The sequence below is a fragment of the Entelurus aequoreus genome, linkage group LG10 (assembly GCF_033978785.1).
Source record: "Entelurus aequoreus isolate RoL-2023_Sb linkage group LG10, RoL_Eaeq_v1.1, whole genome shotgun sequence".
Classification (NCBI taxonomy): Eukaryota; Metazoa; Chordata; class Actinopteri; order Syngnathiformes; family Syngnathidae; genus Entelurus; species Entelurus aequoreus.
In genome coordinates this window covers 57656324-57676487 of record NC_084740.1, presented here as the reverse complement: position 1 = coordinate 57676487, position 20164 = coordinate 57656324, and the positions used below count along the sequence as shown (strand labels likewise).

Below are 20164 nucleotides of genomic sequence, written 5' to 3'. Positions count from 1 at the left end.
CTGCTATTCCCGTTTAAATAAAAAAAATTCATTTCAGTAGGCCTTTAAACGGGAATAGCAGATCCATTCTATGTGTCATACTTGATCATTTCGCGATATTGCCATATTTTTGCTGAAAGGATTTAGTAGAGAAAATCGACGATAAAGTTCGCAACTTTTGCTCGCTGATAAAAAAAAGCCTTGCCTGTACTGGAAGTAGCGTGACGTCACAGGAGCTAGTTTTCCTCACAATTCCCCGTTGTTTACAATGGAGCGAGAGAGATTCGTAATGCTGGAATCGCCAAGAAAGCACACGACTTGAGAAGGCAGGGAAAAATCCAGGGAACTTGGAGCGCCAACTGTAAAATCTACATCAAGCTGAATGGAAGTCCAGAAGCAAGAGTAATTGTTGTCCATGACATCAAGGACCTGGACAATTTTTAAAGTTTACACAGCTACCACAACAACGATGATAATGGACTCTGACAGAAAACAAGCACCTAAATTCAGCATCGGCACTACTATGTTCCAAGGGACGACTAAACAAGAGGACCTACATTGAGGATTGCATCCACCTACACTTATAGAGATTATTGAAACAACATCAAAGTTTGTTGAACAAGAAAATATGGAACTAAAAAATTTCTGCAACAAAGATCACAAAAACCAGGATTTGGAAAATGATATAGATCCAGATACAATTTTTTTCTCCCACATCAGTAATAGTTGTTTTTATTATACAGATGATCAATATAATAGCAACATTGAATGTGATAACAAATTGTCAATTATTCATTTTAATAGTAGAAGCTTGTATGCAAATTACAAGATGAGTGGCCGCAGGAAAAGGAGTAAGATTTGGACACATATTAAAAGTGTTAGGCAGAGTGTACACTTTGTAAAATAAAAATGTCATATCGAGCAAGCGCCACTAACAACCAGCACAGGCATGCGCGGACTAATCCTCCAACAGTGCAATTAACGGAGTTGGAAAAAAGTCCAGCAAGGGACTCTGCTAATTAAGGTCCTGCAACTGTTGTGTGTGGAGCATCAGCTAGTATGTCAATCACCACCACAGCAACCTAGTACACTTACATCCCAGAACACTATGAGCCACTTTTTGCAAAAGGCTATGACCCCAGGAAAACAAGACTCAATTGATGAGAAACTTTTACAAATTAACATAGGTATTTTTTATATTAAGTTAATTTATGTATGTGTAAAGTTTATTAATAAAGGCATATAAATACTATACATGTCTTATATTTGATGTTTTTTTTTTAAATTTGTTATTTATTTTACACATTATTTGATAATACATTAATTTAAGCCAGTGTTTTTCAACCACACTAGTGTGCCATGAGATACAGTCTGGTGTGCCGTGGGAGATGATCTAATTTCACCTATTTGGGTTACAAATATTTTTTTGCAAACCAGTAATTCCATCCATCCATTTTCTACCGCTTTTCACGTTCTATAGTCTGCAAATGATGTGTTGTTGTTGAGTGTCGGTGCTGTCTAGAGCTCGGCAGAGTAACCGTGTAATACTCTTCCATATCAGTTGGTGGAAGCAGGTAGCTAATTGCTCTGTAGATGTGGGAAACAGCTAGAGGCGGTGTGCAGGTAAAAAAGGTGTCTAATGCTTAAACCAAAAATAATCAAAAGGTGAGTGCCCATAAGAAAAGCCATTGAAGCTTAGGGAAGGCTATGCAGAACGAAACTAAAACTGAACTGGCTAAAAAGTCAACAAAAACAGAATGCTGGACAACAGCAAAGACTTACTGTGGAGCAAAGACGGCGTCCACAATGTACATCCGAACATGACATGACAATCGACAATGTCCCCACAAAGAAGGATAAAAACAACTGAAATATTCTTGATTGCTAAAACAAAGTAGATGCGGGAAATCTCGCTCAAAGGAAGACATGAAACTGCTACAGGAAAATACCAAAAAAAGAGAAAAAGCCACCAAAATAGGAGCGCAAGACAAGAACTAAAACACTACACACAGGAAACCAGCAAAAAACTCAAAATAAGTCAGGGTGTGATGTGACAGGTGGTGACAGTACACCTACTTTGAGACACGAGCTATATTGATGCATGCCTGGTTATGGTTTAAAGTCCATCCATCCATCCATTTTCTACCGCTTGTCCCTTTCGGAAGTCATATCCAACAATTGCGACAACGATTTTTTATCGTCAACTGAGTTTGTTTTTTAATGATTTCTGCTGGTGGTGTGCCTCCGCATTTTTTCAACGCAAAAACTGTGCCTTGGCTCAAAAAAGGTTGAAAAACACTGATTTAAAGAAGTGAAACAAGCTGTCAACTATGGGATACGTGACTCATCACCAACCTCCACTAACAATATCTAATTACTTTATTATATATATATATATATATATATATATATATATATATTCAGTGTTTCCCATAAACTGGCAAGATACCTGTGGCGGTGGGGGCGTGGCTATGGGCGTGGTCACATGACATCGAGTAATTTGCATAATTTACTACAATGATATGATTTTCTCTAAACAGGCTCAAAAAATGTATACTTACTAATTAATAATAACAGTTTTGTGTTAAACGTCCATCCATCCATCCATCCATCCATTTTACAATATAATTACAACACTTTATGTACATATTTATATACAGATTTGAACAATAAGTTATTCACTGAAATATATTTATTAATTGTGGTTCTTACAAAAAATATATCTTATAAAATATAAAAGCTAAAATGTCTCAAAGCTCTGCCCCTTTAATTAGTGCAGACTAAATAATTTAATTTTAGCCTACTACTATAACCATATTATTTACCAGCAACATAAAGTGAAACAGAGGCAGAGGTGTCCTGCCACAGTCAGTAACAAATAAACAGAAAACAGTAGTGGTGGTAGATAGACACAGAGCTTCTTCAAACATCTGATCCACTGAACAAAGAGCTCCAAAAATCTTGAACTTTAGACTGCCATCAGTTTTACTCCCAACACTTAACCATGTGTTTCCTACTGCCTGCAGACTTTGCACCCTTTGTTATATACACATATTGTGTTTCTAATATAAATACATTTAATAAAGTCAAATACAAATAAGGCAACAAGAGAAGTATCCTACACTTCTCTTTTGTAAAGTAAATCTGAACAGTCGATATGGGCATCTACATCAACTATATGATTTGCCTGAGAAGCTGGAGAGGACAAAAAAAAATAAAAAAAAAATATTTTTTTAATTTTTAATTTTTTTATTTGTGGCGGATGTAATTCTTTCGTGGCGGGCCGCCACAAATAAATGAGTGTGTGGGAAACCCTGATATATAATCATTTACTAATACTTTATTAATGTGTTGTGAAATAATAAAACAATATTTTTGTCAACATGCTTCATAAAGAAAAAATATACTGAAAACATGAATCTCATAATGCCTGGTGTACTCAAGCTAGTAGGAAAAATTGCATTTAAATGCGATAATAATGTGTAATATCTTGAAATATGGGATCTATTATATGCATTTTTTAAAAACTAATAAACCTTAAAATATAATTTGTATTATTTGTGGTGAATAATGGCTAGTGTGGTTTTCAAGTTTATGAGTTACAAAAAAACTGTGCCTTGGCTCAAAAAAGGTTGAAAAACACTGATTTAAGCAACAAGAAATATAAGGAGCCACTTGGGAGCCGAAAGAGTTGGCTCTTTTTAGTGAGCCCAGCCAAAAAAGAACCGGAATTCCCATCACTACTTAACAGCAGTGGCGGGCCGTGCGTTTCTCACCGAGGCCTTCAGTGATGTCCTACTTAGTGCGACTTCACCGTAATTGATGTCACCACATGGACACGACTGGAGATACTATACAGAAGCACACTTGCACACTACTGGGCATTGCATTCCCTCAACTGTGTACAAAACGGTCTATTTTTTTGGCGCATCTAACATTCAATAAACCCGCTTCAGCAATTAAAACATATCTTACGTGCAACTGTCAAAATCAAAAGAATTGTATGAAACAAATTAAACATGAAACAATTTAATATTTGAACTCACAATTTGTAGCACCCATTCGACGTCATATAAGCCAGTGGTACCGCTCATAGTGAAAGTGGCGGGCAAACCATTTCACCGGTGTCGCCTGACCTCGTCTCACAAGATGTAGTTTCTCTTAAAGGCCTACTGAAATGAATATTTTTTATTTAAACGGGGATAGCAGATCCATTCTATGTGTCATACTTGATCATTTTGCGATATTGCCATATTTTTGCTGAAAGGATTTAGTAGAGAACATTGACGATAAAGTTCGCAACTTTTGGTCTCTGATAAAAAAAGCCGTTCCTGTACCGGAAGTAGCGTGACGTCGCAGGTTGAAAGGCTCCTCACATTTCCCCATTGTTTACACCAGCAGCGAGAGTGATTCGGACAGAGAAAGCGACGATTACCCCATTAATTTGAGCCAGGATGAAAGATTCGTGGATGAGGAACGTGAGAGTGAAGGATTAGAGTGCAGTGCAGGACATATCTTTTTTCGCTCTGACCGTAACTTAGGTACAAGGGCTCATTTAATTCCACACTCTCTCCTTTTTCTATTGTGGATCTCGGATTTGTATTTTAAACCACCTCAGATACTATATCCTCTTGAAAATGAGAGTCGAGAACGCGAAATGGACATTCACAGTGACTTTTATCTCCACGACAATACATCGGCGAAGCACTTTAGCTACGGAGCTAACGTGATAGCATCGTGCTTAAATGCAGATAGAAACAGACGAAATAAGCCCCTGACTGGAAGGATAGACAGAAGATCAACAATACTACCAAACTCTGGACCTGTAACTACACGGTTAATGCTGTACCGCCTGGCGAAGCCTAGCAATGCTGTTGCTAACGACGCCATTGAAGCTAACTTAGCTACGGGACCTCGACAGAGCTATGCTAAAAACATTAGCTCTCCACCTACGCCAGCTCTCATCTGCTCATCAACACCCGTTCCAGCGATCGACGGAGCGACGAAGGACTTCACCCGATCATCGATGCGGTCGGCGGCCCGGAGACGGAGGAAGTCAAGGTGAGGACAGTAGCGTGTCTGCTATCCAACTCAAAGTCCTCCTGGTTGTGTTGCTGTACACCGATCCCACCTACAAATTTCGTCTTTGCAGTCTCCATTGTTAATTGAACAAATTGCAAAAGATTCACCAACACAGATGTCCAGAATACTGTGGAATTTTGCGATGAAAACAGAGCTGTTTGTATTCGGATACAATGTGTCCGAATACTTCCGCTTCAACCCTCGATGTCACGCGCAAACGTCATCATACATAGACGTTTTCAGACGGAAGTTTCCCAGGAAATTTAAAATTGCACTTTATAAGTTAACCCGGCCGTATTGGCATGTGTTGCAATGTTAAGATTTCATCATTGATACATAAACTATCAGACTGCGTGGCTTTCAGTAGGCCTTTAAGTATCCTTCTTGAAAATGGCCTTGCAAATATATATCTGCCACCTAATCAACATTTTGCTCTCCTTCTTTGTGAGTACCGGCGAGTTTTCTGTGGCTTTCTATGGCTCCAGTGCCACTTCCTGTTTTCACAACTTGTGATTGGATACTCACTTGGGACTCCCAAGTGAGTATCCAATCACGGCGTAAGGCACAGACAACAACTCGTGATCTGATAGGCTATGGCAATTGTCTATCAACTGTTTGTGTCCGTTCACTTACGGTACACAGACGCCCGCATTGTTGATTCTGAATGTCCCGGGCAGGTTTCGTACAGCATGGCAACATAAGCTAGCTGAATTCTGATTGGATACAAACTCTTAACTTAAAAACAACAGCACTGGAAAGAGCATAATATGACTTAAAGAGAATATGAATACTTTTAGATATTTAGGGAAAGTAAATTCAAAATTACTTTTATCTTTAATTATGATGATGATTTCTGGTTATGTTAGGCCAGCAGAAAAGGCCTTGCTGGCCCTGATGGCACACCACTGATATATATCCATTCAAGTTTCAAGTTCACATGCAGAGTACACCACAGTGAAATGCTTTTTTCCATGCCCTTCAGATATTGCGTACAGTGGGATCCAATTACTAGTTACAGAATCGAATATACTAAATACAAAAAAAATACAAACATTTGAATAGCTCTGATGTACGTTAATTACAAGACAATGAGTTGCACAATAAGTTACAGTAGTTATGGTAAAGGTATCAGTACAAGTAGAAGTATAGTAGTCAAATACAGTACCAGTGCAAGATCAAATAGTATAACAGTATATACAGTATAGGAAGCAACAAATACAGTGTTTCCCATAAACTGCCAAGATACCTGTGGCGGTGGGGGCGTGGCTATGGGCGTGGTCACCATGACATCATCGAGTAATTTGCATAATTTACTACAATGATATGATTTTCTCTAAAAAGGCTAAAAAAATGTATACTTACTAATTAATAATAACAGTTTTGTTTTAAACGTCCATCCATACATCCATCCATCTATTTTACAATATAATTACAACACTTTATGTACATATTTATATACAGATTTGAACAATAAGTTATTCACTGAAATATATTTATTAATTGTGGTTCTTACAAAAAAATATATCTTATAAAATATAAAAGCTAAAATGTCTCTTAAAGCTCTGCCCCTTTAATTAGTGCATACTAAATAATTTAACTTTAGCCTACTACTACAACCATATTATTTACCAGCAACATAAAGTGAAACAGAGGCAGAGGTGTCCTGCCACAGTCAGTAACAAATAAACAGAAAACAGTAGTGGTCAAATACAAATAAGGCAACAAGAGAAGTATCCTGAGTAAATCTGAACAGCCTATAAGGGCATCTTCATCAACTATATGATTTGCCTGAGAAGCTGGACAGGACAAAAAAATAAAAAATAAAATAAAAATTAATATATATATATATATATATATATATATATATATATATATATATATATATATATATATATATATATCTATATATATATATATATATATATATATATATATATATATATTTTTTTTTTAATTTGTGGCGGACGTATATCTTTCATGGCGGGCCGCCACAAATAAATGAATGTGTGGGAAACACTGAAATATTAAGGTGTCTACAGTTCTTTGGCAGTTGGGTAGTGACAGTAGTATGAACAAATTCATACATTATATTACTTTTAATTTATCTGTATGTAAAAAAAAACATGTTGTGTTGTTAAGTAGTGGCGACTTGTATTTTATTTTGTAGTAGTACTTGTAGCGACTTCCTTGTTCAGTTACATAATCCGGTCAACTTACTTTGTTTTTACTTTATCGAATTGCACATGCAAGTGGCATCGAGGCCACATTGCAGCCTGTGCATGTTTTTTACTGAAGTCTCACAAAGATCACATTTTATTTGCAGTCCAAACAGTCAGCTGGAAAAATTTGATTTGGGCCACTTGAGCCTTTAGTGTAAACATAGTCATGGAGACAGAACTGGATGACACCTTTTTTTTGTTTATGGTCAAGTTACTGTCCAATTACCACACAGCTCATGAAAACGTCACCTATGCCTGATATCTTCTATGAATGAATGTGTTTCATCACTTTTCTCTTGACCATGCCGTACTAAATATGTACAGTACTGTAGCATAATTCCAAAAAGACAAATTATGCAAGAATAACAGATTTTCTAAATTCAAGCTATAAATATACCTGGGGGAATTTGCGGCCACAAACCTTCACCTACATGTATCTTCCTGTGATGGAGACGAAGGCGTGCAAATATGAGTACAAGTCACCTCCCACTTGCTGCATCTCTGCCTTGCACGTGGGTGACTATTAACTCACTGCGCTTGGCTATGATGCCCATGTATATGCAGTGCATTTATAGCAAAACAACAGGACATCTGAGGAAAAATAAAATCCTTCTCCTCTTGGCTTTTGCTTTTGTCATTTTGCAGAGGCGGTAGTGCCATGTAGTCAAAGCAGCATGTGGTCATGTGTAGTGCAAGAGAGGTACATTTCATTTCATGTCCTCCATCATTAGCGAGTTCATGTGTTTTAGTCTTGCATGATTTAAACCTCATTCCTTACAGGGTTGTGGATGACATGTAAAGAATGGCAATTTTGTGACCCACAGTGACTTGACTTAATGCAATCACTAACGTATGGGCTTCTCAGGAGAAAGCCGATAAGAGACAAACACTAATTGGCTGCAAGGTCATTTTCCCCAGTGGTCTTGGACCCAAATGCGTGTATTTGAACCTAAAGATTAAATATACAACCTGTGGTCTTTTTTATGTTTTGAGAAGACAATGGCGTAGATCAGTGGTCCCCAACCACCGGGCCGCGGCCCGGTACCGGTCCGTGGATCGATTGGTACCGGGCCGCACAATAAATTTAAAAAAATAAATAAATAAAATACAAATAAATATATATTTTTAAAAAAAATAATTAAATCAACATAAAAAACACAAGATACACTTACAAATAGTGCACCAACCCAAAAAACCTCCCTCCCCCATTTATACTCATTCAGACTCATTCACACAAAAGGGTTGTTTCTTTCTGTTATTAATATTTCTGGTTCGTACATTATATATCAATATAGATCAATACAGTCAGCAGGGATACAGTTCGTAAGCACACATGATTGTATTTTTTTATGACAAAAAAAACAAAACACCGTATTATGTATGTCCTTTTATGTGTTCTGTCCAAAACATTAATTAATTTATGTTGGGCTCATTTAGATATACCGAATTTCCTTGAATAGCCGCCGGGGCGCTAATTAATTTAAAACCTCTTCTCACTCCTGCGCTTACCAAAAGCATGCGGAATGGGCAAGCATGCGCTAATTATTTTAAAACCTCTTCTCACTCCGGCGCTTACCTTATCATGAAAAGCACATTTAATAAAAAAAAACATTATTATGGTCTTACCTTTACTTATAAATGAGTCCATGTACAGCTGCTTCTGATCAAAAGCAGTCTTCCTTATCTTTCTTCAGTTTTAAAAGTCTCTCTGTCTCGATGGAGATATTCCTTTAATTATTACCTCCTGCTTCGATTGAAAGTCCAGTTTAGAAAACTGTTTTATTTTAGATATGTAATCCTCCATGTTAAAAGTGCAAGCAAACGATCGCTGCTCATGCTTGCTGCTTGTTGTCTTCTTCTGCAGCACCGGCCTTCTGCAGTACCAGTAGTCGCAAGAAGGATCACTAGCAGTGTTTCCCATAAACTGCCAAGATACCTGTGGCGGTGGGGGCGTGGCTATGGGCGTGGTCACCATGACACCATCGAGTAATTTGCGTAATTTACTACAATGATATGATTTTCTCTAAAAAGGCTCAAAAAATGTATACTTACTAATTAATAATAACAGTTTTGTTTTAAACGTCCATCCATCCATCCATCCATTTTACAATATAATTACAACACTTTATGTACATATTTGAACAATAAGTTATTCACTGAAATATATTTATTAATTGTGGTTCTTACAAAAAATATATCTTATAAAAATATAAAAGCTAAAATGTCTCTTAAAGCTCTGCCCCTTTAATTAGTGCATACTAAATAATTTAACTTTAGCCTACTACTACAACCATATTATTTACCAGCAACATAAAGTGAAACAGAGGCAGAGGTGTCCTGCCACAGTCAGTAACAAATAAACAGAAAACAGTAGTGGTCAAATACAAATAAGGCAACAAGAGAAGTATCCTAGCCTATATGAGCATCTACATCAACTATATGATTTGCCCGAGAAGCTGGACAGGACAAAAAAAAATAAATATATATATATATTATTTTTTTTTATTTGTGGCGGACGTAATTCTTTCGTGGCGGGCCGCCACAAATAAATGAATGTGTGGGAAACACTGACTTGCGCCCTCTACCACCAGGAAGCGGTAGTCATTTAATGACTCATATTTGACCCGGCTGAAGTGCCAAGCATGCGCTAATTATTTTGCGAAACGAGTTTGACCCGGCTGTAATTCTAGGCAGGCGAATACTATATTCCCGGCGGCAATTCAAGGAAATACGGTAAGTCTTGATTTAGACTTAAATTGGACTTTCAAAGCTGTCATAAGAATGGAACTCTCGACGAACCACTGCTAGAAAAGAGCTGAGAGCCTATTCAATCTCGGTCCATTCCACATTCCAAGACGAAAATACAGGTGACGCTCATTCTTCTACATCTTTGTTCTTTAGCGTGTCTTGTTCCGACCGTTTTGCGCAGTAGAAAAGCAGCAATGGTTTAGAAAGTTGTTGTTTTTTTTTGCTTCTACGACAAATTTTGTGTCAACACAGCAAATTTGTTGATCTAAACATGTCACATGACCTCTGCTGGTTGTGTGTCATTCACTGGAAGATAACATCCACAATAGTGACCCTTCCGTGCCTTAAGCAACATCAGCACGTCGACACATTGTTGTTTATAAGCAAATATGGCCAGGCTAGCGTTGCACTTTCTCAACCAGGTTTGTGTTGTTTTCTCATGCGTGTCGGCATTTTGTGATGATTCTGTCCAATGAATATGATTGGACTGACGGACTGTAAAATGGCAAAGATTTCACCATGCCTTATACCTACCGTATTTTTTGGACCATAAGGCACATCGGATCATAAGGCGCATTGCCGATGAGCGGGTTTAGTCAGGTCTATTTTCATACAAAAGGCGCACCGGATTTTAAGGCGCATTAAAGGGGTCATATTATGATTTATTTCTAAATGTAAAATACTTCCTTGTGGTCTACATAACATGTAATGGTGGTTCTTTGGTCAAAATGTTGCTTAGATGATGTTTTACCATACTTGCCAACCTTGAGACCTCTGATACCGGGAGGTGGGGGGGGGGGGGGGGGGGCGTGGTTAAGAGGGGAATATATTTAAGCTAGAATTCACCAACTCAAGTATTTTATATATATATATATATATATATATGTATATGTATGAAATACTTGACTTTCAGTGAATTCTAGCTATATATATATATATTTATTTTATCATACATATAAATAAAAGAAATACTTGAATTTCAGTGTTCTGGAGGTTATCCAGTAGATGGCAGTATTGTCCTGTTTAAGAGTGTCACAACATTGCTGTTTACGGCAAAATAAATGCTTTACGGTAGACTAAACGTGACTGCTGTTGTTGTGTGTTGTTACCGCCCTGGGAGGACGTTAATGAAACTGCCTAACAATAAACCCACATAAGAAACCAAGAACTCGCCCTCAATCATTCTACAGTTATGACGTCATTGGGCAGGCAAGCTGTTTATATTGTGGGAAAGCGGACGTGAGAACAGGCTGTCCCCACTCAGGTCCGCATTGAGCTGGAGGGGGCGTGGCCTCCAGCTCCGGCTGAATACCGGGAGTTTGTCGGGAGAAATTTTCTGCCGGGAGGTTATCGGGAGAGGCGCTGAATACCGGGAGTCTCCCGCTAAAAACGGGAGGGTTGGCAAGTATGTGTTTTACAGACCATTTTCTAGTAGCTTTCTGAGCGTCTCTTCAGGATGCGCCGTTTTGTGGGCGGTCTTATTTACGTGGCTCACCTTCGACAGCGTCTTCTCCCCGTCATCTTTGTTGCAGCGGTGTAGCGTGCAAGGACGGGAGTGGAAGAAATGTCAAAAGATGGCGCTAACTGTTTTAATGACATTCAGACTTTACTTCAATCAAGCAGCATCTTCTCATCCGTGGCTCAATAATGCCGGAAATGTGTCCCGTGAAAAAACGTCCGACCGGAACCCTCTAATAACTAAAGTTTCGTGGGTGAATTATGTAAACCCACTACACCGGTATGTTTTAGCGCTTTGATAGCTATTTTACTGACAGATATAAGTAAGAACTTTACGCTACTTTATATTAGAAATGGCAACAGCAGAAGATGAATGTCCCATGACAAGAAAGTAGAGAAAAAGAAGAAGATTATCGACTACGGTGTCATCACGGACAACAATGGCGGACCCGCGCAAATTTTCAGTACTTATGCAGATCCCAAATACAGATCAGAATGTAAGAAAAAGTTGGTTTTGCGTAATATTGCGAAACAAAACGCCAGATAATGTCTGCTAATAGGTGCCATTTTGCGGTCCTTATCATGCTTGCCAACCCTCCCGTTTTTAGCGGGAGACTCCCGGTATTCAGCGCCTCTCCCGATAACCTCCCGGCAGAAATTTTCTCCCGACAAACTCCCGGTATTCAGCCGGAGCTGGAGGCCACGCCCCCTCCAGCTCAATGCGGACCTGAGTGGGGACAGCCTGTTCTCACGTCCGCTTTCCCACAATATAAACTGCTTGCCTGCCCAATGACGTCATAACATCTACGGCTTTTAGAGAGTAGAGTGCACAACTGCGCACACAACAAGGAGGCGAAGCAGAAGAACGAGGAAGTTACAGACATGGCGACGCCTTCGACAAGCAAGATGAAGAAATACGCTTCCAACTTCCAAAACGAATGGAAACAAGAATTTCAGTTCATCCAGGACAGTTCGAAGGGGAAGGGGTATGTAATTATGTTGCCTGTACATTTTGTAAAACAGACTTCTCCATTGAACACGGTGGCCGAGTCATGAACGGAGGAGAAGTTAAACAGGACAATACTGCCATCTACTGGATAGCCCCCGGAACACTGAAATTCAAGTATTTATTTTATTTATATGTATAATAAAATAAATATATATACATATATATATATATATATAGCTAGAATTCACTGAAAGTCAAGTATTTCATACATATATATATATATATATATATATATATATGAAATACTTGAGTTGGTGAATTCTAGCTGTAAATATACTCCCCTATTAACCACGCCCCCGCCCCACCCCGACCGCGCCTCCCCCACCCCCCGGTATCGGAGGTCTCAAGGTTGGCAAGTATGGTCCTTATACACACACCATAATAATACTCTTATGTTTAATGTGCCGACAATCCATCAAGCGGTGCGGCTCCATAGTTTACCGAAGTTGTACTAAAACATTTTGACAGATTTTTGAGTGCCGTGTGTAATGTTCTATATTCTCAATGGAACATATAAAATGTTGGTGTTGTTTACTTTAGTCCTATTGCCATCATAGTGCAGTCTACACGTATCTCTTAACATTTTAAGTTTTGGTGTTGTTTACTGGCGTCATCTTAGTCAGTTTACACGCATCTTTTATGTGTGACTGCCATCTACTGGTCACACTTATAAATTACACCATGTACCAAATAAAATAGCTTTGAGGTCGGTAAGCACAACCAGAATGATGCCGTACATTAGGCGCACCGGGTTATCAGGTGCACTGTCAAGTTTTGAGAAAATGCAAGGATTTTAAGTGCGCCTTATAGTCTGAAAAGTACGGTACTTAGTACCATTTTGAATTCAATCACCAAACTTACCAGTTTGAGCCACTAATACACATGGCATTACATGTGCACAAAACACCTTCGGTCTCTGTCAGTAGCCGTACTTCAGTTGTTTTTTGATCATAGGAATCAACAAAAAAAATGCATTATTGTGATTTTGCAGCTGCTGACAAGCAATGAGACACATACACTACCGTTCAAAAGTTTGGGGTCACCCAAACAATTTAGTGGAATAGCCTTCATTTCTAAGAACAAGAATAGACTGTCGAGTTTCAGATGAAAGTTCTCTTTTTCTGGCCATTTTGAGCGTTTAATTGACCCCACAAATGTGATGCTCCAGAAACTCAATCTGCTCAAAGGAAGGTCAGTTTTGTAGCTTCTGTAACGAGCTAAAGTGTTTTCAGATGTGTGAACATGATTGCACAAGGGTTTTCTAATAATCAATTAGCCTTCTGAGCCAATGAGCAAAAACATTGTACCATTAGAACACTGGAGTGATAGTTGCTGGAAATGGGCCTCTATACACCTATGTAGATATTGCACCAAAAACCAGACATTTGCAGCTAGAATAGTCATTTACCACATTAGCAATGTATAGAGTGTATTTCTTTACAGTTAAGACTACCGTAATTTCCGGACTATAAGCCGCTACTTTTTCCCCTCGTTCTGGTCCCTGCGGCTTATACAAGGGTGCGGCTTATTTACGGCCTGTTCTTCTCCGACACCGACGAAGAGGATTTCGGTGGTTTTAGTACGCAGGAGGAAGACGATGACACAATGATTAAAGACTGACTTTTCATATACCGGTAGGCTGGTTATTTTGATAACGTACAGGCGAGCACTTTGTATTACTTTGCACCGTTGTATTATTTGTACTCTGCACGAATGCTGTTCGCCATGTCAAAGATTTGAAAGTTTGATTGAATGATTGAAAGATTTATTGTTAATAAATGGGACGCTTTGCGTTCCCAAACAGTCATCTCTGTCCCGACAATCCCCTCCGTGGTAGCAGGAACCCCTATATACTACGGTAATTACACATCAAAACCCTGCGGCTTATAGTCTGGTGCGGCTTATAGTCGGGTGCGGCTTATATATGGAGCAATCTGTATTTTCCCCTAAATTTAGCTGGTGGGGCTTATAGTCAGGTGCGGCTTACAGTCCGGAAATTACGGTAGTTTAAAGTTATCTTCATTGAAAAGTACAGTGCTTTTCCTTCAAAAATAAGGACATTTCAATGTGACCCCAAACTTTTGAACGGTAGTGTATAGCATTGCAACTACCTTTTTTCCTACTGTGAACAACTGAAATGACTGCAATTGTTTCCCAAAGATCAGAGTAATACTCACTTGACACGAATAATAATCCGACTGTAATGTTTCCATTTGGTGTTTTTTTTTTGTCTTACCACAGCATGAAAAACTTACAGAGGTTTGTGGTTTCCTGTATTGTTGCGTGTATTTCAGGGTTCTCTGCATCCCCACTGTCTTACTCCGCCTCGCGCCCTGTGAAGTCATGGACTAGAACTCCGTCTGGTCCCGACAGTCCCACGGTCGTCTGATGGCTTGTCATCAAACCTCAGCAAAAATACAGAAAGTAAGTTTGATCTCTTCAAAATTCTGCTCCGAGTAGAACAGCACTGACATCACTGACAGCAATTGGACTCTTAAAGTGTACAGTATCCTCAGTGATACTTTTTTTTTTTTTATTGCCGATAAATCTCACCACAAACCGCAGATCTGTACTGCATTGATTGCATTTTCAAGTAGTAAAAAGGAATGAGACTATCTTTATGGTTGTTGCAACAACGCTCACAGTCCTATGACAGGCTTGACTCATATAACGCCTCATTAGTACTCTTCTCAGTTAAACACACAAAGCCTGTAAGATAAATCTAGTGGGGAAGTAGATACAGGCCACAACATTAGGCACACCTGTATAGTCTAATGCAGGTTCTACGTTGTGTTAACTACAACAGCCACAGTGAATAAATAAAAGATGAAACAGATACTAGGCTAATAGTTTAATTCCAAGCGTGTCCATTGTTAAGTGAAAAAAATTGATTTTCAATACCATTTTAATGCACTTTTACCCTCCTGTTTGAATATTAAAGGCCTACTGAAATGATTTTTTTTAATTTAAACAGGGATAGCAGATCCATTCTATGTGTCATACTTGATCATTTCGCGATATTGCCATATTTTTGCTGAAAGGATTTAGTAGAGAACATCGACGATAAAGTTCGCAACTTTTGGTCGCTGACAAAAAAAGCCTTGCCTGTACCGGAAGTAGCGTGACGTCACAGGTTGAAAGGCTCCTCACATTTCCCCATTGTTTACACCAGCAGCGAGAGCGATTCGGACAGAGAAAGCGACGATTACCCCATTAATTTGAGCGAGGATGAAAGATTCGTGGATGAGGAACGTAAGAGTGAAGGACTAGAGTGCAGTGCAGGACGTATCTTTTTTCGCTCTGACCGTAACTTAGGTACAAGGGCTCATTGGATTCCACACTCTCTCCTTTTTCTATTGTGGATCACGGATTTGTATTTTAAACCACCTCGGAACTATATCCTCTTGAAAATGAGAGTCGAGAATGCGAAATGGACATTCACAGTGACGACAATACATCGGCGAAGCACTTTAACTACGGAGCTAACGTGATAGCATCGGGCTTAACTGCAGATAGAAACAAAAGAAATAAACCCCTGACTGGAAGGATAGACAGAAAATCAACAATCAATCAATATTTATTTATAAAGCCCTAAATCACAAGTGTCTCAAAGGGCTGCACAAGCCACAACGACATCCTCGGTACAGAGCCCACATACGGGCAAGGAAAAACTTACCCCAGTGGGACGTCGATGTGAATGACTATGAGAAACCTTGGAGAGGACCACATATGTGGGTAACCCCCCACCCCTCTAGGGGAGACCGAAAGCAATGGATGTCGAGTGGGTCTAACATAATATTGTGAAATACTATTAAACCATGGACCTGTAAATACACGGTTAATGCTTTCCTGCCTGGCGACGCTTAACAATGCTGTTGCTAACGACGCCATTGAAGCTAACTTAGCTACGGGACCTCACAGAGCTATGCTAAAAACATTAGCTATCCACCTACGCCAGCCAGCCCTCATCTGCTCATCAACACCCGTGCTCACCTGCGTTCCAGCGATCGACGGAGCGACGAAGGACTTCACCCGATCATCGATGCGGTCGGCGGCTAGCGTCGGATAGCGCGTCTGCTCTCCAACTCAAAGTCCTCCTGGTTGTGTTGCTGCAGCCAGCCGCTAATACACCGATCCCACCTACAACTTTCTTCTTTGCAGTCTCCATTGTTCATTAAACAAATTGCAAAAGATTCACCAACACAGATGTCCAGAATACTGTGGAATTTTGCGATGAAAACAGAGCTTTTTGTATTGGATACAATGGTGTCCGAATACTTCCGTTTCAACGATTGACGTCACGCGCATACGTCATCATACATAGACGTTTTCAACCGGAAGTTTCGCGGGAAATTTAAAATTGCACTTTATAAGTTAACCCGGCCGTATTGGCATGTGTTGCAATGTTAAGATTTCATCATTGATATATAAACTATCAGACTGCGTGGTCGGTAGTAGTGGCTTTCAGTAGGCCTTTAAGTTACACATTATCACAATCCTAAACTTGGAAAGCCCTCTGCATTGTGATTGTATTATGTTTTATATTTATTCTATGTGTTTATGGTTCTTGATTTTGTACTCTAACTAGCTCTGGTTCAAGTGGAATTTCTTGATTTTGTAATCTAATTAGCTGTGGTTCAAGTGAAATACAGTTGTACATACTAGAAACCAACCCGTAAGTACGTTTGTACTTTGAAATCTATTAACAGGGATTTCTTTTCCTTGTAGGTCTGATTTATAAATGTAACAGTAGTAGTGAAGTGCTTCTTTTGTTCATTTCTTTTTTTAGTTCTCTAAAATGCCTTATGTATGACAGGCAAAATGTTTTAACGGAATGACGGACTCCCACCCACACGGTTATCATGTCAGATGTGGAACATGTAGTCAGTTGTTTCTGAGTCACAGTTACCTCCTACAGTGGGGGGGGGGGGACTGTTGTGAACATGGCTGCTCTTAAAGGGAAACTGCACTTTTTTTTATATTTTCCTATGTAAGACAAGAACACATGTTTTTCTTTGTTTTATGCATTCAAATGTTGTAATATACTACAAGTACAAGGTGACTACCAATGAAGCTCATGTATTGCGCCCATAATGCCCTCTAAAAAACATCCAAAAACCGCCAACAATGCTCCATTTAAGTGTCGTGACCCACGTATTAACCAAATATTAGTGACATTATTAGTCTGAGAGTTAAAAACACTGAGGAACTACTTTTAGTGGCGCCGTGATCACAGAGGTAGGTGTGACATGTAGAATGTTTTTAATGCATTCAATGTTTTCCTACAAAGTGTCAATGTTGCATTGGGTAATATCTCCTAAATGCTTGAAATTGATCAATTCCATATTTAACCATATTTTTCTTTTTTATTAAACACAATACATGGATTTGCTTGCCTTCAATTGTATATACCGTATTTTTCGGACCATAAAGCGCACCGGATTATAATGCGCACCGCTGATGAGCGGGTCTATTCAGGTCTATTCTCATACAAAAGGCGCACCGGATTATAAGGCGCATTAAAGGCCATACTTGATCATTTCGCGATATTGCCATATTTTTGCTGAAAGGATTTAGTAGAGAACATCGACGATAAAGTTTGCAACTTTTGGTCGCTGATAAAAAAGCCTTGCCTGTACCGGAAGTAGCGTGGCGTCACAGGTTGAAAGGCTCCTCACATCTGCACATTGTTTACAATCATGGCCGCCAGCAGCGAGAGCGATTCGGACCGAGAAAGCGACGATTTCCCCATTAATTTGAGCGAGGATGAAAGATTTGTGGATGAGGAAAGTGAGAGTGAAGGACTAGAGGGCAGTGGAAGCGATTCAGATAGGGAAGATGCTGTGAGAGGCGGGTGGCACCTGATATTCAGCTGGGAATGACTAAAACAGTAAATAAACACAAGACATATATATACTCTATTAGCCACAACACAACCAGGCTTATATTTAATATGCCACAAATTAATCCCACATAACAAACACCTCCCCCCTCCCGTCCATATAACCCGCCAATACAAATCATACACCCGCACAACACACTCAATACCACAGCCCAAAGTACCGTTCACCTCAGCAAAGTTCATACAGCACATATATTTCCCCAAAGTTACGTACGTGACATGCACATAGCGGCACGCACGTACGGGCAAGCGATCAAATGTTTGGAAGCCGCAGCTGCGTACTCACGGTAGCGCGTATCCAACTCAAAGTCCTCCTGGTAAGAGTCTCTGTTGTCCCATCTCCACAAGCATGCGTATCCAACTCAAAGTCCTCCTGGTAAGAGTCTATGTTGTCCCAGTTCTCCACAGGCCAATGGTAAAGCTTGACTGTCATCGTTAGGGAATGTAAACAATGAAACACCGGCTACGATGTAGCCGCTACGTGTTTGTGTTGCTGCAGCCGGCCGCTAATACACCGCTTCCCACCTACAGCTTTCTTCTTTGCTATCTCCATTGTTCATTAAACAAATTGCAAAAGATTCACCAACACAGATGTCCAGAATACTGTGGAATTCTGCGATGAAAACAGACGACTTAATAGCTGGCCACAATGCTGTCCCAAAATGTCCGCTACAATCTGTGACGTCACGCGCAAACGTCATCATACCGAGATGTTTTCAGCAGGATATTTCGCGGGAAATTTAAAATTGCACTTTACTAATCTAACCCGGCCGTATTGGCATGTGTTGCAATGTTAAGATTTCATCATTGATATATAAACTATCAGACTGCGTGGTCGGTAGTAGTGGCTTTCAGTAGGCCTTTAAAGGGGTCATATTATGGTTTTTTTTTCTAAATGTAAAACACTTCCTTGTGGTCTACATAACATGTAATGGTGGTTCTTTGGTCAAAATGTTGCATAGTTTATGTTTAAAGATCGGGACGGGAGTGGAAGAAGTGTCAAAAGATGGAGCGAACTTATTTAATGACATTCAGACTTTACTTCAATCAATAACGGAACAGCATCTCCTCATCCGGAAAACAATAACATATGTCGAATGTGTCCCGTGAAAAACCGTCCGACCGGAACTCTCTAATAACTAAAGTTCCTTGGGTGAATAATGTAAACTCACTATACCGGTATGTTTTAGTGCTTTCATGGCGAGTTTACTGACAGATATAAGTAAGAACTTTAAACTACTTTATATTAGAAATGGCAACAGTGGAGGATGAATGTCCCATAACAAGAAGATAGAGGAAAAAAAAGAAGCTTATCAACTACGGAGTCGGCACAGACTACAAAGGCGGACTCGCACAGTTTTTCAAGATTTATGCAGACCCGAAATACATATCAGCAATTACCAAAAGGTAAGAAAAGTTGCTTTTGCATAATATTGCGAAACAAAACGCCAGATAATATGTCTTACCTTATACACACACCATAATAATACTCGTATGCTGAAGCACATCAAGCGGTGCGGCTTCATAGCTTAGCAAAGTCGTACTAAAACATTTTGATAGGTTTTTGAGCGCCGTGTGCAATGTTCTATATTCTCAATGGAACATATAAAATGTTGGTCAAAGGTTGTTTCTTGAGTCCTATTGCCATCATAGTGCAGTCTACACGTATCTCTTATGTTTGACTGTAATCTACTGGCCACACTTTCAGGGTTTCCCACACATTCATTTATTTGTGGCGGCCCGCCACGAAAGAATTACGTCCGCCAC

General features: G+C 39.4%; 1 protein-coding gene across 1 annotated transcript in view; it reads left to right on the top strand.

Annotated features, from left to right (window-relative positions):
* Positions 1–20164, top strand: part of otud7a (OTU deubiquitinase 7A) — a 123891-nt gene that overhangs the window by 18146 nt on the left and 85581 nt on the right. The window contains exon 2 of the mRNA XM_062061281.1: positions 14790–14919. The gene's annotated coding sequence lies outside the window, so the exon portion shown is untranslated. The remainder of the gene's footprint in view (positions 1–14789; positions 14920–20164) is intronic.